The sequence below is a fragment of the Mycteria americana genome, chromosome 4 (genome assembly GCF_035582795.1).
Source record: "Mycteria americana isolate JAX WOST 10 ecotype Jacksonville Zoo and Gardens chromosome 4, USCA_MyAme_1.0, whole genome shotgun sequence".
Lineage (NCBI taxonomy): Eukaryota > Metazoa > Chordata > Aves > Ciconiiformes > Ciconiidae > Mycteria > Mycteria americana.
The window spans coordinates 59,503,354-59,529,034 of record NC_134368.1 but is presented as its reverse complement, the minus strand read 5'-3'; the positions used below and the strand labels follow the sequence as shown (position 1 = coordinate 59,529,034).

Here is a 25,681-nt window from a genome sequence, read left to right as displayed (position 1 = left end):
TAAGTGCTGAACGCCCAAACGTTGTTGCATGATGACGCCTTTCGCAGTCAAACAGCCTGCTCTGTGAATAATAAGTCTCCGCAGCACAGAGCTTACAGAGCTGGCTACTGGCTCTCGCGCTATAGCATTGCCTGAACCCTGTGCCTTTGTCTCCGGCTTGCTCCTGGTACGGTATTAGGGCACAAGAACTATGCTCGAGCCCTCAGCAACTTGCTGTCTCAAAAGAAGCAGCATTCCTACAACCGCTTCATCTGCCAAACTAGCCAAGAGAGTCACATCTTTGACTAAAAGGGCTTTCCACTTCACGGCTTGTTCCACTATTCAGTTCAGCTGACAAATGCAGAGAGGAGCATTCCGCAACCGCGCAGTTTCCAGTAAGGGATGACCCGTGCCTATTGCTAGGAGAACTAGGAAAACAGAAGCAATCCCCTGAAAAGGACACGACCCAGAGGGCACCATCGGGATGGAGCACCGTGAAGAAGCTACCAGCTGCCTACAAGAAGAGAGTCAGCATCACACAGGATCGGTTGCCCATATTCCCAGAGTCAGCGTGCAGGGGCTGAGCATGACACAAAATGCTGGTGACATAGAGAAAAAGTACAGCCCCGCTGCCCTTACAGCCCCACGGGAACATTTCCTTGTACCACCCCCGAAATGGCAGCTAATGAAACGGAGAGAAAGGAGAGGCTGTGGTGCCAAAGGCGTGGTGCATTTACACCACAGCGATGCGATGCGGTTGAGCGGTGTCAGAGGGGACACGAAGGCTGCATGAGATGCTATGAAGAGAAAAACATATAGGCACGTGCTGAGGTCTGTCCATATCCAAACCCAAACATTTACCACCCTGTTTATCCAACTACCATCCCCTTTAGCTGAGCAGTGCTTAACTGAAATTCTTCAAGGTTAGGGCCCCAGGAAGAGTCGCTTTCCTGGTCAATTCTTTGATTGCCTTTACCTCCATCTCTCCAAATACCCTGGATGCCCCCAAACCATTTGGGATAAGCAAACTCGTGCTGAATTTTCTGTCTGTCTAGTTCATTCACTACTTAAGCAGGGGAAAAAAAACCAACCCAACCTTTGCTTGTTCAGCTAGCTTAATATTGAGGGTAGGCAGTGATGTCCTTCTTCCATGAATATGTTAAAATTAATCCAATTTGCATGGGAACATTTAAGCAGCAAATATTTATTCATGATTGGGAGGGAACTGATCCAAGTATGTAAACTAAAGGTAGACATTAAAAAAACCCGGCATAAACATTGATCACCATAACTTTCCTACAATTAGCTGCCAGGTATAATTAATTTATGCTTCCAGTCATATTAAATCACTAACAAGCATAACATGTTTGAAATAAAGAAATAATTCAAATAAAATGCAATTAGGGAGATCCAGTTATTTCAGTCTGGGCAAAGTGACCCTCACTCTAATAGCCCAATAGTTAATGAAGCTGACTTTAAAAGAATTCCTTTTTCTCCCCATGAACGTTATCTTTATTTTTTCCTAAACTTCATACTGAAGTTTCAAAATTTAATTAAATATGCTGCACAGTCTGGAGGAGTAAAAACCAAGAGAGATGTCAGCAATAGAAATGGCAGACTCCTTGTAAGCAGTCTGCCAACTAAGGGAGTCATATGCTGGGTTATTGTTAAACTGAAGCAGAAGGAGATAAAAAACACATAGGCATGTATTTTTACACACTTTCAGCTGAGTATTGTGAAAGGTTGTGTTCCTTAGCTGAAACCATTCCTACTCTGACTAAGGATAAGATTTCAAGGGAGAGGGAAAATTTCCAGAACGTATTTTTTCACTAGAAGACAGATCTCTAGTTTAGTACAGAGGATCTTTACTTCTAAGAGAGATCTCTGGTTTTTGAAAAAGACTCCTGGCTGTGGGCTTAAGATTGTGTTTGATCAAAAACAGCTCAGAAGAATCAGTCAAAGTCAGCGTCTCACTGTCTCGATGCTCTTCTGCTCAAGGCTCCTAAGAAGAGGATTGCCATGAAGAGGGAGCACAGGAACATTGCTGTGAAAGCCTGCGTTACTTCCCCAGCAACTCTGAGCATTTGTGCATAGATGAACCATAAGCATTTTAACAGCGACCAGGAACATGGACAAACACGTGCATCATTCATTAGCCGTTCTATAGCTTGTTAGTGTTCCACTGCTGGAGATTTATTGCCTCTCCACCAGAACCATGAGAGTGGACTGTATGAATGGTCCTCATCTGCGTCTCAAGCAAAGCCAGCTCTTTGATGGACAGTAAAGTTGGTTTGAGCTAAGCTCAGAAACTTGTCACCAAGGTAGATGAGAAGCATTCATCTGATCTGATAGGGCCTCATTTCCACTGATCACCACATCAGGTTTAGGCAGCCTACAGGCACACAAATCTCGGTGCATGAGTAGGAACAAAGATAAAAAATGAGAGCTTAAGAAAAAAAGAGACAAAGAAAATAATCTAAAAATCTTTTATGCTCATCTGGTGCCCTGTTCCCAAAATATTTAAGCACCTAGTAATTTATGTATTTATCATCTTGTGGAGGAGATACACACTGTTATTCATTCTGACTGCGCAGAGGTAAAAAGGGGACAGGATTTCAGCATGGCTGCACTCCTGAATCAGCAAGTGGCTAAGATATTGGTAATTTGATTCTAAGAAAGAAGAAAAAAAAAAAAGAACTCCTGGAACAGGTGCAGTTAAAGACCACAGCAACTCTTTCCTTATTACTTTCACCCTGTTTTAGCAGAGGAGAACCTTGCATATTGTTTGTAAATAAGCAAGACTGATGCACCAGAGAGGGGACACCTTTTACAATCTCAGATAAAAACAGCTTCAGAACCAACCAAGGCAGAGATGGCTGTATAAATACATGTGGAAGGCAGGCAAAACCAGACTCTACTCAAGCAACTCTGCTCCCCACCATCCTCCAGTGCTGAAGTAAGCAGTTGAGCTCCATCTCTCCATCCTAGTCAAATCCACCTATGAAAATACTTTTACTAAATTACATGAATTCAATAGAGATCTAAGCAAAATTATCTGTCAAAAATTTATTTATTTATTAAAGAACAGGCATTGATTTGCTGCATTAGGTTGCAATGGGTTATGCTCTATCCTGTTGCCCCCACTGGGTCTAGCTTTTTCTCTGCTTGGGTTGCAAACACTGGACTGCCTACTTTCCTAAATATCAGTTCAGCACTCAGGAATAGTCAAAAAAGCCCCAAACAAATCAAATATTAGGAAGCGTCCCAGTTCCTAGCAAAGAACACCATTATGTCACTACAGATACCATCTATAAATCCATGGTTTGCTCACGCTTTATGTGCCCTGTGCAGTGCTATCCCCTCATTGCTAAAACAACAGGTTCAAATGCTCAGACAAGGGTAACAAGGATGAGCTCAGATGAGGAATCAGGGTGGCTTCTACCTTAGGGACAGTGGGAAAGAAACCAGATCTTCCGAGCATCTGTAAATTCTTTCTGAGTTTTGCTTGCCTTTGACGCGGAGCACGACCATGCAGCTACTAGCACCAAGCCCCACATCACAAGTTCGCTGTCTGTGCACAGTAGCCTTCAGCGGCATTTCCCCAGCTGTCCCCAAAGTCACAGAGATGGACGTGATGCACTCGGGCTGAGCGCACAAGCACCATGCAGGAGAAAGTCAGAAGGTCCTGAACCCCCCCCCCCCGGCCTGTGATTTCACTTGTGAAGTGAGTGGTGAGAAGTTATTGCGTAGCAGTGAGATTCAGCCTTCCTTTTCCTCAACAAGATTGAACAAAGTAGACTGTCTATATTGAAAGACAAGTTCAACAAACGCCTTACAGAGGTCCTGGGCATTCGTTTGGCTGTGCAGTCGCCCTCAGTGGGCATTTTGCTGGAGCTCCCACTTCCACAGAAATGGGCACATAGCCATTCAGGTAAAAAGGGGGCCCACAGGAGAAAGCTACAAGGTCCTTTATGAGGTAATGGTTACTTTTTTCCTGTTTTCCAATGAATAATAATTAAATAGCCTCATCTTATTAATATCAGCTTTAGAATAAATATCCTAAACTATTCTTGTTTTGTACAGTACTGCTCTCTTAAACTTTCATTGTGTTTTATATATAAAAATATATGTTTTATATATAAACATAGGTATCTGCACATGCACACACAAAGACACAAGTTTGCTGCAAAATTTTCTGTCAAGATCCCCACTAGTGACAAAGCATTAGAGCCACCACCGTATGGAACTGAAGGGACAGCTGAGCAGGCTGAGACTTGTCAGCCTGGAGGAGACAACCTGGACAGGCGATACATGACAGAGTGTAGCAAATTAAAGTGTGCCTTGGAAAAGGCGGATAAAAATTGACTGTTCGCTGTTTCTCCCAGCGTGAGAGCTAAGGGGCACCAAATGAAACTGGTAAGAGCAAGGCTCAGGGAAAATAGGACCGTTCTGTTTGCTACAGAACTCCCTGCAAAAGCCTGTTGTGGATGGAAAAGGTTTGCATGGGCGGACAGGGAACCTGTACAATGACCTTGAAGAGACAGACATTTAGTGTTATTAAATAGAAAAAACCCACACATCAGGTTTATGAAATGCTGGGAACTGGGAGAGTATTTGGAGGAAGTATATTTCTTTCCATATTTTTAGTCTTCCCTGGGCACCTGCTTACAAGCACCTGGATAGTGGGTTCACTGAACCCTCAGACTGAGCCAGGGCAGCTCTTCTTAAACTCTCGAATTTTGTGTCTATCACAAGAGGAGCTAGTTTGGGTACGTGTTTATGTAGTGCCCTAACAACTGCTCACACAGCAGTCAGTAGATGAGCACAAATTTTAACTCGGACCTCTCGAGCCTAGAACTAATGTTTTAACCACACCAGAACTTTCCTCTCTGATACAGAGCATACTGCTGTATCGAGTCTTTTTCTGGAGGACAAAGTATCCCGAGATGTGGCTCGCAGATCCAACAGCTCACAGATTTACAGTGCATTAACTATGGTCATGGGAAAATGTTGGGTTTTTTCTTCTATAAAGAGGGTCTTGTGTAATATGTAAATGCCACGAGGGATTAGCACAAGAAATTATTTTTGCAGCGTGTGAAAGTGTGCTGTGCCAATTCTCAGAAGGTCCAGCTCCAGCCAAGCCTCATGACAGACCCAGAGGCAAATGCACAGCTCTCAATGCCATTGCCCATTAGAGGTGGGCCGGACCAGCTGAGAAGTCAGAGAGAAACATATGCAAAAATAGTCATTTACAATAGATAGTTTCATTGTCCAGTCTATCTGAACTAGCTCTGACAGAAAACAGTTCAAGCAGAAAATCCCCTTTCTCGGTAACATAATATTTTACAGACGTTCTGTCCTTATAGAAAAGTCCTACAAAATTCAAATGAGATGAAAGCTCATATACTTCTGTAAAAATCGTTTTCACCACCTATAAAGCAGGGAGACTTTTTGTGTGTATTTTTCTCATCCTGATGCAGAGGTCTATGGAAAGAAAATAACATTTTAATTCAAGTGGTTCAAAAAACCAGAACAGTAAATATTTTCCAGATCGTTTTACACAAGATTCTATATGAAGACAGTAGCATTTTTCAGACTGTGAAATAATGACAGTAAGAGGAAGTAGGCTGCTTATGCACAGCTTTTAAATGTATATGCAACACTATCACAGAGTACATGAAATTGTGCAGGCTCTCTGAGACTGGGTGTAATGGGATAATAAAAATTTTACCATGTTTGCCAAAATACATGAGCTAATACTTTTTTCTAAAAGTACAAGCTTACCTGATGCACCCGTTATGCAAATAACTTTCTCTTGATATCTTTTGATGAATTAATTCTTATTGTTAGTTGTGGGAAGAACCATCTAATAAATAGTCATGTAAAGACCAGGAGGCCTTTACAAATACATTTTTGAGCCTGGTATGTGTTCTGCACTTTATACAGCAAAGTAATATAAAGGGACTAGAAGATGCAGCCAGGTCAGGAATGAGCTTTTTATTACCTATGCACAAATATGCCAGGGTAAGCTAAGTATATTTGCAAAGTTTGAGCTTTTTTTGATCAAAATGCAGAATGGAATGGCTGAGGGCAGACTGAGAAGTTATTTGAAGTAGGATCACCCTTTCTTATAAGCTAGAACAAAGGCTTTTAAGGACTGGCTTAAATGAGTCGCAGGCTGCCTATTAATTCCCAAAACAATGAAGTAGCAGTTCTCCAAATGTAATCACCTGCTATCTGTTCATATTTATAAGTTGGGGTATGGGGCTATAAAATGGTGTACGGTATGGTATGAAAAATCCTAACCAGAAGAGTGAACCCTTTTGCACATTTGACGTTACCAATGTATGCTAAAGGCTCCAAATAATTATGAAAGAAAAGGGAAAGTCCAGCAGACCACAAATGCCACAAAAGAAACTTGCAGGATTAGACACAGTTTAAGTAATATTGTTGAAAACATACAGTAGAGTTTAAATAAAAAGCCAAAGGTAGCGTGCATAACAACTTTAACAGGAAGTAGACCGAAAAACAACTACAAGCAAAGAGGGAAATGAACAAGTCTATTTGATCTTTCCAGCTGACTTAAATGCAAGCACTAAAAAAAAATAAAAATAGTGACAACTAATTGGTGATGTAAAATTATTCCTGTTTTAATTAAATTAAAATAAATGAAGGGAATTAATTATCTAGGCTGGGAGACATGTCTACCCAGACAGAATTCCTTGCTCAGACCCATTGAGGGGAAGCAGGTGGATCAGGTTGACCTAAATTTGGTTCAGCGTTGGAAACTAAGGGCAAGATTTTCAAAGCTGTCCAAGAGATTTCAACTACATCCCACATTCCTGGCTTCTTGGCTACAACCTCTGGAGCATTGCAATGACTTTTCTTCTACCTGTACTATTTTTTCCTGCTGCAATACAGCATGTAAAGTCTATAGGATGTGATTTTATTTGGGTTGTCTACTTTTCTTGTAAACATTAATGACTTAATGAGCAAGGTGTGGGTCAGAAGTTACTCTTATGCTACTGCCCGCCATATTTTTTTTATTCTATCCTCAGTGTCCTTTTGGAAGTTCATGAAATGGGAGCAGGACAGCTTTCATTTCTCCTGGGTATATTTCCCTACCCTGTATTAAAAATTCTAATACAGAACTGCTGCTCTGGTTATGGAAGAATAGCATTTCTGATATATTAAACAAAGACAGAAGACTTTCCAAGATTTTTTTTTTATGTAATCTCCTGGCCTGCCAAGTGGCCCAGCACATGGTGTATACAGATGCACTAGAAGTCAGACAACTTTCATACCATAAATTCCTTTGCTGCTCTTCTGCTGTGAATGACAACAACACTCCACTCATTTCAGTGGCAATGATTCCAGTCTTATCAAAGATTGCCAGTCTAGTTACTCAGGCTTAACAGCAGTTTGCATTTTAGAATAACTTTTTCTGACCCTCTTTTGCTTTTTGCTTCTTCACTCCCCCCCCCCCCCTTTTTTTTTAGAAGCAGCAATTTGCTTTCTGCCATTTGCTTTCTCAGCAGGGCTGTTATCAGCACTAGTCACTAAGGGAGGACAGCTGGTAAGGGAGAGAAAAAGTCAGATCCGTAAGAACATAACCATGGATTTAAACGTGTGAGCCTGCACTGTAAATTGTTTTGTTATGCAATTTGTATGAAACTCACTCCATAAGTCAGGGGCATACCCTGCAGCACATAAAGTTCATAGAAACAGTCAAACAAGACCGAGAAGTGCACACTTGTACAGATAAAGCAAAGGAAGAGACCATTTGTTGCAGAGCAGCATTTGTAATTCTGAGAACTGGCCCCGCATTCTGAAGCAGATAAAGTAGTTTGCAGAAAAAAAGATGAGACTCACAGCTGGAGGAAACACAGGTGTCAAAGTCTGTTGTTACTGCTTTTGTTGTGGCTCAAAACAGGCAGGCATACTCGATACGCAAGAAAGACAAAAAAGAGATAATTGAGCAAATGCAGCCCAGGACTAAATGGGTGCAGCAGCCAGGTGGGTCGTATTTTGCTCTTGCTTAATCTTTGCATGATGAAGTCTTTTCTGGTGAAGACAACCCAGATAGATAGTGCAATGCAAGATGAAGATCGGGACCACCGGTCTCAACCCGACTTCAGCAGCAGTTTCAGAACTGGCTTTAGTAGGAATTGCACTTACGCTGGAGCTCAATTTGGCTCACTGCAAGGAAACATTTCAAAACTCTTCTGCTGCTTTAGCTGCCTGGGTATTATCTTGTTGGCTTCCTCTAACATTCAGCAGCAAAGTTTCAAACTGAAGACAGCAGTCTAAAGGGGAGCTGGAGCGCATTGAAATCACTACCTAAAAATCAGCTCATCCCGCATACAAACCAGTTGACTGATTTTCCCCTTTGGTTCAAGCCCATACTAACTAGCAGACCTTGGCAGCTGTTCCTTCGCATTAAAAAGCTCAAACATGAGACTAGTTTTAGAGGAGAAAGCGGCAGGGAATCAGAGTCTGCACTGGCATCCCAATGGTTTAATTGAAGATGAACACTTTGTTCAACTCTTGCCCCTTTCCCCGGGGTGGCCAGCATGGCTTCAAATGCCTGCTGACTTAAATGGTGACAGCTGCAGGACACAGACTCATGTATCACAAGCTGCATGCAACAGGAGATAGCTGAAGGGCAGAACTTCAAAGCCACTGGTTGCAACCACCCGGACAGCACAGGGCTGCTGCCTCTGCCAGCTGGTAGCTCCAAGCTGAAATGTGGGGACGTGGCCTCGCAAGCAACTGGACGTTTGCCATATCTTGGAGGTGCTGTGTATCCACCCCCGAGAGAGGCCAGAAGACAGCGGTGAGGAGCGTGCTGACTGCCTTAACATTTCTATTGGGCTTGTTCAGTTCCTCCAAAAACTGATAGCAGTACACCAATGTGTGGGCTTTTCTCCCCTTTTGAGGAAGGGACTGAAATTCAGCGAAGAAGAATTGAGCTGATTTTAGCTTACTTCCTCCAGCACACCAGCTTCAAACAATGTTTTAAAACTTTTGTAGAATAAGAACAACCACAGTTTAAATATTATTTCTTGGTACTTGAAGAGTATCTCACAATTCTTCCACCTTCACAGGAAATTATCCACATCCTGATCAGCGTCAAAAGCCTCAGGCAGTATTGGCTGGGAAAGACACAATGGTCTCTAACACTAATTTGGATGCATAATTTATTTTCAGACTCATGCATGAGAATCTAGGGTAGAAGATGATTCCGTGAATTCAAGTGAGAATGGTCTTTTAACCGCGGGATGTGTGAGCATAAAGGTCTTACGCCTTATTTCTGCTAGCAATATCTGACATGGCGTTCACTGAGCCACTCCGTGTGACTGCAGTCTGGGCTCAGTGGGTCAATTTTAGGCATGCTAAATCGGTCAATTTTAAGACCTGCCAAATCTTTGACCCATGCACTAACCACTTTGGAAAGCAATAGAGCCAGTGGCACCAATTCACCATTTCAGCCAAGCTCTGAGGCTTGGCTGAGATCATCATTCTAATGCAGGAATGGAGGAAAAGAGGAAAAGATTAAGTAAACTTCATGCCTTTTTTTCCACCCCTTTCAGCCTCACTAACTTACAGTAGATCTAAAGAGGGACTCTGGCAACCAGAAAGAAATAGTGCAAGGCACCACAGATTGCTGCTTGTACGGTGGCAGTGCTGAAAGGGCACATTGGACTGGCCGACGATGCTCAAAAAAATGCCTTCGTGGGGCTTGCCAGATCGCTTTCCATGTTTCAGTTCTTGCGTATGAGATTTAGATCTCCTAATCCACATGCCTCTCTCTTGCTCTGTGACCTCTCGTGCTAGCTTCTGGCAAGAGCCGGCAAAAAGGTCCTCGGGAAAGGAGGCAATGATGCTCTGCAGCCAGAAATAGTCTATCAGGCTGGGCCCTACCCCAAAGGCGCTGGGTTAGAAGGTGCATGTTCCCTGGCTGCAGCCTCATGTGCAAGTCCTTCCAGCCCAAAACCAAACCCATGGAGACAAATGTTAAGCAGCTTTCCTCCTCACTGCTGGAGCACAAAGGGACTAGAGCAGGATGAAGAACTGACATCACAAACGCATTTTAACTGGAGAGCCACAGTCTTATGTTCTTATTTCCTTCCCAACTTCTGTTTCTGGGCTCACATCATTAACAATCTTCCAGTGTTCCAAATTAAGAGCAAATGAAAAGTATAACCACCAGAACTGATGGCCTAGTGTTGTTGGATGTTTTGCTTAATTTACTAACCCCCTTTTTTTCTTCCCCTGCTGAAAACAATAGGCTAATTCCTCAACCACATTGGACCTATAGTGTTGTGGTCCAGATGAAAGAGGTTCTCAAGAGTCCTCCACAGGTCCTTCACTTTGCAAACTATTTAGGCCCAATTTCTTCAGGAAACCACCCAGTTTTATATCAGAGATACTGTATCACAACGTACCTACACCAATGCCTATTTTTCTGTGATCTAAATAGGGATGCTCTGGATATGCACCCCTATATTGTAATTTCTGTCACACTACACTTCAACCACTTCTCATCCATGCAACATACTGGGCAACTCTGTTTACTTATGATGTTTAAACTCAGTAAAATATTCTTCAGCAGGTGTAGCTATCATAACTAATTAATGAATGGTTTATAGCGGATCTGTCAATAGAAAATGAAATCCTTTCACTATTTCTGTCCAATTAGGAAGATTTCTTTATTCAGGTAGTAAAGAACTATGAGTGGAAGCGCAGGCACCAAGAGTCCTCATTACAAAATCAGCATAAGTGATTTGGGCGAATGACACATTACTAGTGGAGCTTGAAGAACACGGATCTGCTGCACAGTACAAGGCACATTGGACTAAGTTTGTTTCTCTCTTGCAGGGTGAAATTTTGCCTCCAATTACGTCCCTACAACACTATTAATTTAGACAGCAGCTGGCCCGCTAGCCTCGTGTTAACTGTTCAGGAGCCGGCAGTGTGAAAAACCTCATAAAGTGTTGAGAGCACCACATAGCTCGAGCCACAGAAGGGCACTACACAGCAATAGGAGAGACAGAGAAAGCCATGCAAAGATTTCTCATGACAAGGCATGATATTGGGGAAGAAAACATCCCTGCACTTCTTCTTTTGTCCTTTCCAGAGAAAAGAAATTTCCCACTGTCAGCTGTCTGCCAAATTCCGCAAGGCTGGAAGCACACTGGTAACAATACCAGCACGACAACACTTGAGGGAAGATCTTACTTAAAACCTTACTATGATGAAGAAAATCCATCTGCCAGTATTGATCACCAGGATAGCAGGTTCGGATTCTCAGTATGAGCAGCAGAAATTTGAAGGCATACCAGAAATTTTAAAGAGTGCTTACTCACTTCCAGAACATCGACAATGCAACTAGGAATAACAAAAGAATGACTGCTGTACTTGCAAATGTTTTTCTGTCTTTTAAATATCCCTTTCATTCAACTGATGAGGTAGGTATAAAACGCTTTTGGCCCCATGAATGCAGTACTATGACACTGGAAAGATTTTTTTTTTTTAAAGTGAGCATTAGAGACCCAAATTTCAGAGAGCAAATTACAAGAAAAATGTATCTTTTAGCCATGATTTTAAGGCAACTTAAGATCGGGAGCAATTGGAGCTGGTCATAGTTCCAGCTGCTGTAAGTATGTACCATTCTGCATTCTGTCCTCAGGCAGCCATATCAGTAGGGAGGCATGGTACAGCTTTTTATTTATTCTAACTTGCTTTGTTGTTTTCTGTAGCAGAGAGATCATTAACAAAGAAGTTTTTCAGATACAGAAAAACATAACCCAAATTTTTAATGACGTCTCTATCTCAGTTCCCCACTGCATCTGCAACTAATTATTTTTCACTTGCACATTTCCTGGGCCTTCCTTCATTCTGGTCAGTCATGAAAACCTATAAAGTAATAAAAGGTGACCACTCCCCTAAATATTCTGGCACCTGGGGAGAACATGTACTGTGCATCCAACCTTCTTCTGCTCTTAACCTTTGCAAGTTTTGAAGACAACGGAATGGAGGTGGCATCTCCTCTAAAATCAGACTTTCCTGTTTGGATGTGGATTCCAAACCAAGGCAGGAAGAGCAGAAGCAACTACTCCTGGGATTTCCAAGCTGCACCTGGCTATGTCTCCTTCGGCATTCATTCCACGCACACAAGTGAAGAGGACAGAACATGAGACAGAGGAGGCTCTTTCAGAGCAGAGGGGAATTTTGCAAGTGTTTGGGGGAATAAAAATAAGTCAGAAGCATTATAACTCTGTCAATAATGCATTACACTTGAAAGGGCCTGGGCATATCTATCACTTAGCAAGTTACAGTCTCGCTTTTAGGGGAGTTTCTGAATATAAAACCCTTACCTGATTTGATGGACCAGTGCTTTCAAGCTAGTCAGCACCTGCTCTCAAACTTGATATACTCTCAAACTGTTTTAAGTGAAGCCAAAGGATCAAGACTTAATTAGCAGTGAAATACTTCTTATACTGATCGGTTTGCTCCAGATCTCCTGAGGGACATAGATTTGTCTCTATCTGGAGTCCCCACCCTGCCCTCAGCTGCTCGTTAGGAGGTTTGTCTTTTGTCGTTTGGCAGACGCTTACCTGCCGCGCGCCGCGACGGAAGAGTGCTTTTGGCAGCGGAGGCTGCGCGGCTCCGGGAGCAGGGGAGGCAAGTTGTAGCAGTGTCGTCTCTTATAAGCACTCCAGCTCTGCCAAACCAAACAAGACAAGGTGACACGCTTTTCTTGCTGCTCCTCAGTAGACAGCCTCATTAGTTATTTGTTGGTCCCAAGAGGGTTTTTTCTTTTCTTTTTTTTTTTTTTTTTTTCCCTGCAGGGATAACAGTCATTCAGGTGTAACACTTCAATTAAAAGGCTTTCCTTCTCTGGCAGCCACAGCAGCCACCGCTGCTTAGGAAAAGAGCTTTGCTTCCAGCAGAAGCACAGAGGTGAAGGTGTAGCCATTACAAGTGGGATTTTCACAGGTGGTATCAGGTGCCCAGTTCAGCCTCTCACAAGGTCTGAGCAAATACTTAACATCTCAGGCAATACGAACGTACAAAGTATTGTTATAAGGGAATCACACTGGCAAGAATGGAGGCCATAAGGGTCTTAACACCTCTGCTGAACGGAGCGTGTTACGAACAGAAAGAACAAAACAGACTCCATCACAGCCTAGAACAGCTGGGCCCTGATGTCCTGCTCGCTTGCTGTGGCAATGACTGGGTTCTTTTGGTCACTTAGATAACACAAAGTGAGCTAACCTTGTCATTCCCTTAATTTTTGCAAATCTCTAAACGCATCTGTCTAAATATCCATGACCTAGAGGGGAAAAATAATATATTTAAAATACAAAATGGGTGCCAAATCTAACTCATCAGTCTCTGCTGGAATTCCTGAGAGTCTTGGGAGGTGGGACCTCAAGCAGTTTATTTTGGCATCGTTCTCGGCTAGGGAATCTTTTGATGGCAGTGACTCTGGAAGGGACCTACGCTTTGAGAAGAAAGCAGGGTAAGCATTAACGTGAGAGCAGAAGAAAGTCTTATAGTGCAAAAGCAGGGAAAAAGTTATAAAATCCATCTGACTTCCAGTGTTTTTCATTCAAGGAGATTTACTTGAAGGAATAAAAGGAAGCAAGAAAAGGAATAAAACACAGTTTAAAGTTGTGAGAAAGTCCTTCTCATCTAGGTAATCCTTTTGACTACAGGGGATTGCCCTTACCACAATTTAGGTGTTTTGTCCGTCCTTCCCTTCAGTTTCCAGATGGAAGGAAACTGTCCCACTCCATTGGTAACTTCTTTGAGATATTTTTCTTTGATTAAAAATGTTTCCATTGCTAAAATGATGCTACTTGCACTGCCTCTTGTAGCTCTGTCCCAGGAGTCAGCCCCAGAAACAAGGGAAATTAAAAAAAGTGCTCCTGTAATTGCAAAGCTCATTTACCTTCTGTCTTCTATATTCATTTTATAGTCCCAATGTTTTTTAGTATACTGTCTGATCTGACAACAGGGCCTAAGGTCTTACTAAAGTTCAGTTTTCCTTTCTCAAGCATACAACTGAGTAATCAAGGTAAGTATCAGTTATTATCTTTTTCAACTTGTAGTTGTGACTAGGATATCAAGAAAAGAACCGGGCAAAAGGTTTTTTGACTAACTGTGGTTTCTTATCTTCCCGCAGCTATTTTTAACATTGGGCCAATATTTTTAGCTTTGTTGGGGAAAGGGGCGGGGGGGGGGGGGGGGGGGGGGGGGCGAAGAGAGAAAAGAAAGTTGTTGCTAGATTTATAAGTTTTCCAGAGTAGCTGGAAAGCTGTCACTCGGGCAGTCAGCTGGGCTGTGGCAGAGCTGGGTCCCATCTCTGCCTTGGCCTGGACAATGTATGAGCCAGTGTCTGCCACGTATTGACCTAACCTACCTACCTGCCAGGCTGGCAGCCTGGGGTCAGGCTGTCTCAGCCTCTCCCGCTCAATCTGTTCTATTTTACATGGAATAAATCCTTCATTAGGGCTCAGTGCACAAAATAACTTCATCACTAAATGGTTAGACGAGTCATGGGGGAAGCAGAAAAGGATTGCAGTCCCCACTCCAGGAGACGTTTCCACTCTTAAATTAAGCAGTCAGTGTAACGCAGCCTGGAGCACAGATCTCCTTTCTCCTAGGTGAGTGCACTAAGCCACAAAATTATTCTCTCCATGGTCTCCAAAATATTTCAAGTATTTTCGCAATAAAAGTAGAACAAGAGGAGTTAAGAACTGCTCTCTCCTCCACCTAAATAAAGCCCTAATATCTGACTGATATCGATTCATCTGACTGATATTCGATGTCCTCAAGGTGAGGAAAGAATGTAATCCTGGCCTCCCACGTACAGAAGAAGTGCCCTAATCACTGAGTTCTTGGATGAAAGGGATTGCATCTATTTTGTCATTTCCTCTCCTTAAAAGTGCCATAAAACAAAACATTACATTTGACACTCAGTATTTTGTCCTGAATGAGAAAAACCTATTCACATCCTAGTGAAAATAAAAAAAAAATTTTTACTCAGCTGAAGCTAAACTTTTGTTAAAACTTTCAGTTAAACTGAGCTGAATTTCTTCTCTAGTTTCTCCTATTTAGCTGCCAACCCAACCTGTAATATCAGTGATTCACACAGGCATAGCTCAAATCTTTGTTAGTCAATGAGATGATTTAACTAAAACCTTCTGTGAACAATCTGTTTGAAAAGCCAACACTTTTCTGTGTTGGAATATCCAGCCCTCCTTTCTTAGGGACTTCTGTTTGAACATGGGAATTGAAAAAAAGCAGTTCTTGATTGAATCTTGTCTTGTGCAGTCTCAGGTTGTAAGGAATTTTGTTTAATTAAATTGGCTATAAATAAATATGTATATACATGTGCGTGTATGCAGTTTGCTTTAAAACAGAGAGATCAGCTAGGAGACCACCTGCTTTCCCTCCTTCCCAGTGAGGAGCCAGGTTCTCACTATCGTGCAGTCCTCATGTGGATTGCTAGCACGTGGTTCACCAGGGAACTGGGTGAAACGCCTGTCCCACCAGCCAGCTGGACTTGTACCATTAAGTATACTGCGTCCAGGATTTCAACTGTCATGTTGGAAAAAATGAAAGTTTCTTTTTTTGAGAGATATGGGTTATTCCTTCACATTTTGTCTCATTTTTAACATCTTCATCACGGCCTCTCATCTCCTCCTGCTGTTTAGAGACCCTACCTAGGATCCATCTCAATTATTCTCTGCTACTGACCAATTCAGCAAGACACTGAAATCCTCAGCCCCCACTTCTAGATTCACTCACTGGAATGGCATCTTAAAAAAAAAATATATATATATATATTTATTCATAACTGGGACAAAAGCTCTTGCCATAGGTATTGACAATGTCCATCACATTAGAAGTTTTGGACTTGGATACTGAAAGTTGCTGAAAACATTCTCAGTTATTAATCCAGGCAGGAACAGGGGCTGGGACCATCAGTAACATCACAAACACTCAGGAAAATTTGCCTTTTTATGGCCTGTTTTATAGTCCTCCAGCTCTTCTAGGATTAGAGAGAATCTGGAGAGTCTTGAAAAATCTGTGTCCTTTCCCAAAAACAAAGGAGAGTTTCTGAAAGAGGAGTGGTATTTTTCTCGCTGTCCTTCGGTAGCCAAAACTAAAAGGAGTTACTCAGCACTTAAACAAAGCAATTGGCCATAGTTTACGACCGCTCAAAAGAAAGAACTCGAGCTTGCTGAAAATAGAACTTTCATTCAAAACTCTCTTGTATGTTAAATGATGAAAAGAGGAGAAAAATTAAAAAGTTTCCTGTCCTTTCAGGAAAGTCGGAGCTCCAGGCAGGGGCCCAGTGCCCCCAGAGGCAGGCTGGTGGGAATCTGGGGTGCCAGGCTGGCAGGAGTGCCAGCAAGCCTTCCTCCCCATCCGCCAATGAACTCAATGGGTTCCTGAAAAACTGTTTGATTTCACCCAGCCAGCCCCTCCTCACAGCAAAGTGTTAAGCTTGAACATTTGGGCTGAATTGTTGAACCACCCTTGCTTCCCAAGCGCCCAGTTCCGCATTCCTTCCATACCCCAGCTTCTCATGGGCCGTACAGGACATTATATGGGGCTGGTAGATGCAATTCTCTGTGTTACCAGTACCTTTTAATACCACAGAACAGTACAGATGTGGTTCAAGGGGATGCAAGGTAGTTTATCCACAGCATATTTTGGTGGCAGAAAAAATTAGAAATGTTATTGCATATCTAGTCAATGAAATACTTCTTTCCTGGAAGGAATTATCTTTTATTTATCTAGAGACCTCAGTCAATACCTGTTTCAGGCTGTGCTTAGCACAATGGGTACATGTGTGTGTGCATGCAGATAACAGGCTTGTTTGCGTGTAAACAGGGCTGCAGCCTCTGCCCTGAAGAGCCTACATTCTTTTAAAGCTTTTAACATCCTTCATCACACCTATCACATAACTCTCCCTCTTAGCATCCTGCTGACCTCTGCAAACTCACGAGAGCTAACCTGCTTCTCTACACCTGCTTGCTGCGATGACTCATCCCTTCAGGACCGCCGTATCAGGCACAGATGAAGTCGGCATGCTATGGACCTGAGCAGATGCAAAGACACCGGTGAGCTTGTGGTGCTACCAGAGAGACCTTTGAAACCTGCAGACAGGTCTGCCAAGCCACTTTTTGCCAACCATAGCTCCCTGTGGCCGATGGTTATTCACCGTTTAGGCCCATTCAGCAGCAGAACTAAAACACAGAGGCAGTAAATCCCACTGCAACCTTCTCCATATACGACACACTTTATTATAACAGAATAAGGGGTTCAGCTCTGCTGGACCAAATCAAGTTGGCCTGTGTTAAGTATCACATTTTAGATTCAAATCCCTGCTAAACCCTCTGCTTACGCTGGTGGTTAACGTTATTTTTATATCTGTCTTCAGAAATGAAAGACAGCAGCGGCTCACACGTAGCAGCGACGGCATCAGCAGCTTTTAAAGGCCGACTCCGTAGATTAAAGGGTGATACACTGAGCACTGAAATCCCACCACCCCAGTGTCTACTGATTAGGTTGGGAGAAAAGCTGAGTGACAAACATGTTTCCAATCTGCCTAGCCCATGCAGCGAAATGGAGCAATCTGGCCTGAAAAGGGATTTAGACTTTTGTTGTGCACAAGGGGGGAAAAAGCTGATTTAAATCCATCAACAATGCTCTCCCTCTTGGTGATCTCGGAGATAAGGAGCAGAGTCTGGACACAGTTCATATCCTACCTCTCACCAGGCCCCACACTTCCACTCGAAGACAAAAGCTGGCAGATGAGGGCAAACGATGCTGCCTCGCTATTGAGCTGCCTGCTCACACGAAAACATGTTGTACAATGCATGGAGCCTGCCTGGGGCATTTGATCTAGCAATTTTTGAAGAGAGAGTGAATCCCCAGCCCACAGGAAGAGCAATATATGGCCTTTTAGTTCATCAAGACCGTTGCTATTAATTAATACGTGTATAGCACTGCATGTGTAAAAAGGGTCTTGACAGACAGAAGGGTCTTGCTCCAGTCTGTTTACAGCCTAAACCAGACAGGCATTTACGCCAGAGAACAACAACAGCCTACAGCTGGTACAAAAGTGGGGCAGGCAAAGAAGAGACACGGCAAACAAAAAACCAAAGGAAAAGGAAATAAGGTTTCTAAGAGAGACTTATTAGATCCCCTTACAAGGACAGCAGATCACATGGTTTCCTTTATCCTGGTTATTTAATATATGCCATCCTTATGGCATTCACAGTGAAATGCACGGGGAGTGAGCCATTACGTTCTCTCTTTATCTCCTGTCATAAGGACTGAGCATGAGGTGATAACACATTTTTCTGAAACCTCTCTCAGACCCTTGGAAAAAAAAAGGTTTTGCCTTTTTTATCCAAAAGAGATGAAAAGGTTAAAAAAATACAATTCTGGTTGCCTATAAGCAAATCTGCTCTTTGCTCATCTTCAATTGTACTCATTTCTTAAAGTAAAAGTAAAACGAAAGAGCCGTGCAGGGATGCAGGTGGGGAAAGTCAATCCGTGCAAAAAAGCAGAGGCGTGTTTTCTTGTGGCAGAAATGCAGATGATGCCCTACGACAGTGATGAAGAACACCAACAAAATGGTTGCTGGAAAACAGCAGCAGCAACGGCAGCAGCCATCACCTCTGTTACTCTACGGATGCCCCTCGCGATAGGCATTACTGCAGAGCTTTCTCGTTCACAATGATTAAAACAGACTTCGGCAAGCCCTTATTGCTACCATCTTTGGAGAGCAGTATTCAGATGCAGATTGCCTTAAATCCCATCAACCCATTCAGGCGTTTGTACGCAAGTGTGTCTGCCTCTGCGTGTGTATGCGTGCGTGTGTTTAGATGCATTTATACCCGTACACAGTTCTCACTATGTGCGCACCTTCTCTCCACCCTCTCGTTCAGAGAGAAAGAGCTGAAATTGTCAAAGACAAGAATGTGTATTTGCCAGGCTACTTTGTCAGATGCTCGTGTGTGCGTCTTATAAATATTTCATACCAAATATTTAACATTATTCCTTCCCCAATCGGATCAGCTTTGAAATGCTCCTCAAAGTGAATTCTCCCCTAACAATGGCTTGACGCAAAAGCCTTTTTTCTCTCTTAAGAAGAGGAGGCTGCACATAGTCTGCTACCATAGCAGCATGAATAGTTCTTATTTAATGGAAAATAAAAGATACTTTACATTAATTCAGTGGGGGATGGAAAGCTGGGCACATGCGTACCTTGTGCTTCAAACATGGAGGAGCATCATACCTTGACCTCCCCTCTCCTGGTCCCATGATTGTTACCCAGCTTGCATTAGAACCGTAATGGGAAGTGACAAGTTTATGTAAATGATCCACACAAGGATTTTGCTCTTGTAAAACAGAGCAGTTACTCTGGGCTTTCTAATTATTTCATGCCTTGTGGTTCTGTGATGGGGCAGAGATGACTATTACTTGAAAAGTATATTGTGATTGACAAGCCACTGTCCCCCTGGAACTCATTAAGGCCTGTGCTTTGCAAGAGGGGGTAGAAAACCCTACCAGGCACACCACGCACACACACACGCACATCCTCACCCCAGTGCCGGTTATTCTTTCAGATCATTTGTTGGGATTTTTGCACTGGTAGAGAAAAGCATAATCTGCATGTATCTCAAACAAGTACCACCTCCCGGCTACAAATTGACCAATTATCCTCCGCTTTCCCAGTTTTATTTTAAAATCTCTAAGATTAACAGCAACACACCTGTCAAGCATGCAGCGGTCTTTGGATTTTAGCGTACCGGATGGAAAAGTCAGTTGTTTCACAGTCCACTGTTCAACAGAACGGGGAGCAGAGAGGGGCTGGGACAGGGATGGGGGGCTACCATAAAAGCTGCCATCGGTGCATTTCTGCCGCTATGCGATTTGTGCCAAGCGCCTTCCAGTGCCTACGGAGGGCCATTCTGCTGCCACTGCATGACCTGTTTGCCTTGCTTTCTTAATTGATTTTTCTGGCCTTCAAAGTTGCAAACAAAATGACAATTTGTTTGGCGAAAATAGAGCCCCTGTCTTTCGAAACGTACACCGCACTCCAGCCATGGAGAGGGGAAAAATCCTATTCAGGCAGCTGCATTAACGTTTCCCATTGTAGAAGCGGTTTTGAATTCTGCTGCCGGTTTGGGATGTAACACAATTTAGCATAAAATCAATTCATTGTTAACTCCATTGTGGTTGGATCTTATGGGCATGAAGCATTTCTTACTTTTAGTTACATTTGATTTGTGATTGAAGTAAATCCTCTGGAGATACTTACGAAAGGCACGTGGCCCACTTCAATTCTTCCATTAGAAAATATTTGGTACTTTGGTTATTTCAAGCTGCCTCAATCTTTGCAAACAATTAAAAAAACAAAACACCAATCAACTTTTTGGTTTTTCAGTTTCAATTTGACCAGGAGTTGGGTACTTAATTCACAGCCTTTCCAGCAATCCACTTGACTATGTCTGCAAGAATTCAGCAGGGTAAATTTATGATTTTACTATTACTTACCATAATAGCATTGCATTGAAATAACAGCAACCCATCATCTCCATCTAATACTTCTGTTGTGTCTAATTTATCAGTAGATTTCCCCAAAAAACATCTGGGTCATGGATATTCAATAAACAAACCAAATCCTCAAGATCCAACTCATCAAGCTTAGGCCAAAAGCTGTATATCATTGATAATCAGCATAAAGATGGAAATACAGGAAGAAAGAAGAATAATAAAAACAGCAAAAAAAGGGAGAAAGACATAGAAGTGCCTCTGTGCCAGCTACATTTTGGAGCAGTGAGAAGTGAATACACGAGGGACTACGGAGGATTTTCAAGCACACTGGGCATTGGCTTAATTTGTCTCCTTTGAGGTGGCTCCTACGTTATGAGTCTCATAAACACAGAGATAGGTTACTGCAAGGATTGTCAAGCTCTGCCTTTTGAGTATGTGCAGTTTGCAAGCAGCTCAAGTGGACTCTCAGGCTGAGGATGAATCATATGACCAGGAACAAAGCTCAGCAATCACGTAACTCCTGTGCCAGTCCAAAACTGCGGTTGTAGAAGGAAGTGAGTTAGCAGGGAGAGCAGAGGCCAGTATGGCTAAGTTTCTCGGGCATGTGTTTTTATGCCCTCTGTTCTTGCTTTTGCAGTGAGAGGCCACAATCATCTCCTTCTGGTGAACTGCACCCACTGTTTCCCCTTCCTTGGCTCTCCAAGATACAAGTCTGAAGGCTCTCAGCCACTTGAGAAACTTGACATGAAGCTCATTGGGAGAGGAAAGTTGCTTACCCTTGTTCAGTGTGCTCACCTGGTACATATCTCCATTGAGTCAGACTTCTTGGGAGTGAAGGAGGAACCTCATTTGACATCTCATCTGATTTGGAGGCCAGCAGCTAGAAAATACATTGTTTTACATGTAAGCTGAGCAAGTACAAACTGAGGGACTCATTTTGCGTTAGGCAGAACTGTCCACTAATCATTTAGCACCAGCACAGTACTTTTCTACTAAGCAAATTTTATCTTATCTCTGCTCAGCCCATTCAAGTTAACACTCCAGCAATAGCTCACTCTCTCCTTGAGTGTCCTTCAGAGGCAGCAGTGGAGAGCTACTGGTTTTTTATTGGAACATTTGTATAGCAGCTAAGAATCTATTGCTTATGCATCTTCAATAGCAGAAAATACATGGGCTGCAGGTAAGCCTTCTGCTATGATTCCCATCCACAATTGGATTACAGGGCAGTTCTTAAATACCTATTCTGAGACCCAAACTGAAAACAGAGGACTCCTTGAAACGGAATCTTTTGGGAGTTTGGACCCTCCTGGTTCCAGGGGATAAGCAGACACTTTTTCAGTTTTATTACGAACCTTTTTTCACTGTGGTAACCATTAGCCTCTGACCACAGAGATGCAGAAAGAGTGATAAGTACTTAAGACAGAAAATATTGTAATAGACAAGAGCACCACAGTCATTTCTACAGAGACTGTCAAAAAAGTAATGGATAGAAAAAGAGCTTAACAACAATTTGAAGAAAGCAAGCTCAACTAAATTCACCAAGTGACTTAGAAGAACAGGTCATTTCCACTGGAAGGGCATTGAAAGGGACTGGCCAAAATCTATCAGTTATGGTCATATTCAGCATGCCTTTATTCTAACAGCCCAATTGCTCTAATGAGGTTTCATTATCATTTTGAAGAGTACAAGTTGTGATCACGTACATAAAGACTGAGCTCTGGGAACTCTTGATCATGAACCCATAGCATCAGCCACAGCCGCTAACTGTGGAAAACGGAACAGAGAAGAAACTAACAGTTTATTCAGAAAACATCTTGGAGAGTTTGGTCATAAAGAGCGATTCAAAGAGGCTGAACCATTTGCTTCAGTGCTGGTGGTAATCGGGCCTATTATGTTACACAGGAGAACTGTTGTCAGTGAAAGGCATGGCATAAGTGCCTACAGCCTATACTTCACCGAGTCTATACGATTATCTATGGAAAAAGTTAAGATGGCTCAGTTCATATAAGTAGACTAGTACTAATATTTATGTAAACTGTGCCTTTAAAATCATCTCAGTTAAAATTCAAGCTAGCATACTCCTGGCATGTTTATCTAGTCTCAGTGGAAATGTCTGACCTTTACATCGCTTTATGTGGATAATACAAATGGCTGTTAATGACATATTTTAAGTTAAATTCTGCTTATTTTGGAATGCAGCAAGTCATATTGTGGAAGTCACATATTATATCTTCTTGGACTGGTCAACCCCAAGACCCTGCTTTTTACGAGAAAAAAGTGCGCTATTTTACTAAGTGCATCTGTATATGCATATGTATATATGCTTGTATAGATTTATAGTATATAACTATTTTTATCTATTAAATGATATATGTATAGTTATATAGACACATATGTAGTATACAGGCGTTTAAGGTCTTTAGACCTGGCTACTTCAAGTTATGTAAGTTTGATGATCTTCCACAGGTTGTGGAGCTTGGGGGTTTGACTTCCTTTTTCGATATTTAAGCAAACCAAAGGACTTATCACAGGGAAAACCTCATTCTCTCTATTCCATAAAACTGGGTTGAAAGCCTCCCCATGCCATTTCTACTCGCATTTTTTCTCCTGTACTTTTTCTGGTTTCTGAATTCCAGAAACAAGAATCACAGTACATGCAAAAAAAAAAAACTGAAGGGAGCAGAGCATTAGATTTCAGCTCGGGAGGGCTGCCCCCTCCAAAAACCACAGAGAGCACGGCAGGGCTGCGAGGTTGAGGTAGTCAAAACCTCTGCCTCTTGGAGGGAAAAGATAAACTATTTCAGAGCGCTCAAACCATCCACACAGCACCACCAGGGGACACAGCCAGAGGAAGAGTTTTAAACTTGAACTATCCATTTAGTTTAAATACATTATTAACAGCAGAGGCCACAGCTAAATGCATCGATAATCTAAACCCTGCCTAGACATAACAAGACAAATTCTGACAGCTTCATTTGCTGAAGGTTAGAGGAGTTCAGTGTGAAACACAACCGCATCCTGAAGGTTTCAGTAAAGAACATTCACAAAATACCAGTCTTAAGCATTTGGGAGCACAACAGAGACCGTCCCATTTCATCACAGAACGAAAATCATGCAAATTTTCAAGCCTAGCTGCAACTAAATCATTCAGATCTAAAATCTATAACTGGCCTTTCCGTATACATCTCTGTTCTTTACCTTGCCCCTGTCCTGCTGTGAAATGTACAATAATTGCACAGCAGATGACTTTTGTTTTCTAAGAACATGACATGGCCATTATTAATGTGGCCTGGTATTAGTCTGTTTTCCTTTTGATCTTTATCAGACATCTATATCTCTCTCAGAGGTCTTGTTTACATAAAACAGTGCACTTGGATGCATGGTGCTTAATGAGTTTCTGTATAACCAGAGCAGAGTGAGTAAAGTACACTAGTTTCTAATTATGAATCATTTTACTGTGTTAAGAGAAAGAGAACTTCAGCAAATGGTGCCAGAAAGGTTCTTTCCAATTTTTTTATTGCTATAAAGAACAGCCATAAATTATGACTTAGGACAATGTTGCTTTGGCTCCAAGCAGAAGCAGTAGGAAGAGAAAACCCCCCTGGCTGTGCTCGTATTTCACGCTCCAGGACCCAGTGGTTCCTTCCTACATCTACAAGGCTCTGCCAAGCATGGTATAATTAAGTCGGTCAAACTCTGGTCGCAGTGGGTCTGACTGCACTGGGGATCCCGAGAGCACTTCCCAGCTTCAGATTCACATTTTCCCTTGGATTCTGATGAGCCTCAGGTGCACACAGTCCATCCGACACCTCCTGCTTTCTAGCGAAAGAAAACCCAGGTGAGGGAGCAGCGATGGAGCCATGGTGTGCCAGTGCTCTGGCCCGCAGCCCACCGCAGAGCTCGCCGGCCTCACAGGCAGAGGCACTCAGGCAATCCATGACATTTTGATGGCCCTGGGCATTTTACTGCAAACTCCAAAAACCGAGGGTTTGGTATGAGAGCGAGACACGCTCACTCCACCATCCGCACACCTACCGGCATAGAGAGAGATGCAGCACGGCTAACTGGCTCTGTGCCCTTAGCAAACAGCACCGTTTCCACAGAAACCTATATCAGAGGACGTGATTTAGCCCCTTTCCTAAATTTTGCCAATCTATGTATAAATGACTGAGTTCTTCCCATAAGTAAGGCAAACAATCGCCGTGTTTGTTACTGCTGATTCCCTTGGGTGAGCGCTGCACAGTACAGCTCCAGGCTGTCTTGTGCAAGCTCCCATGAAGCTCCAGCACAAGCATACCAGAGGTTGGAGGGGCAGAAACAAGGACCCATAGCACACGTTCATTCGAGACTACTCTGGGCCATCTCACTGGGACACAAAGCATCACATTTCCCACGAGAGCTGCAGGAGCAGCAGGAAAACAGAGGGTGGGAAGTTGCTTCGAGGCCACCTTTGTCTCCCTTAACCCTCCTTTCCCTTCCCCTACCCTGGGCTGCATCCCCCAGGAGAGCCAGCCTGGCTCTGCTGGATCTCTGATGGAGTCCAGCACTACTAGGGTGGCCAGGGGCACACTTTTTTGTGTATTTTGCAATACAGTAAAATGAATGTGTCAGATTAGCCAAAACTGGCACCCTCAGCCCAGAAGCCCAAATTGGATTTAACAGTGAATAAGAATAGCGATATCATCCAGTAAATAATGGAAAGCCAACTTGCCTGAGCCAGAAAATTATTTCAGAGTATTATGCTGATACTTACTTTGGGGTAACGGAAAACTCCCATTGCAAGTCAGCAATAAACTTTGCTTTCATCATCAAAATAAAGTAGGAACGTTCTCACATTTTGAATTTTTACATGACTGTTAGGCAAGATATTCCTTCCTCCAGCAGAATTTCCTGTTAAAATCGAAGCCTTGGCTAGATGTGAGAACAAGGTAGGTAAGCTATCCTGACTTCACATTTAACTTGTGGAGCGTTATGCCCTTGTTAGGAGGTCAGACTGTTGAGAATATCATAGGTCATGCTGCGTGTAAGCACTCTGGAGTAAGAGACATGTTATAAGACGTCAGAACAAATAAGGGTCAAGAGCAGAGAAAGACTTAACGCAGTCATCTCT

General features: G+C 42.7%; 1 long non-coding RNA gene across 1 annotated transcript in view; it reads right to left on the bottom strand.

Annotated features, from left to right (window-relative positions):
- LOC142409337 (uncharacterized) overlaps positions 1–21,493 on the bottom strand; it is a 115,491-nt gene extending 93,998 nt beyond the window's left edge. The window contains exons 1-2 of the long non-coding RNA XR_012775577.1: positions 21,367–21,493; positions 12,600–12,706 (exon numbers count right to left, since the gene is read on the bottom strand). This is a non-coding gene — a long non-coding RNA (uncharacterized LOC142409337). The remainder of the gene's footprint in view (positions 1–12,599; positions 12,707–21,366) is intronic.
- Positions 21,494–25,681: the final 4,188 nt, after the last annotated feature.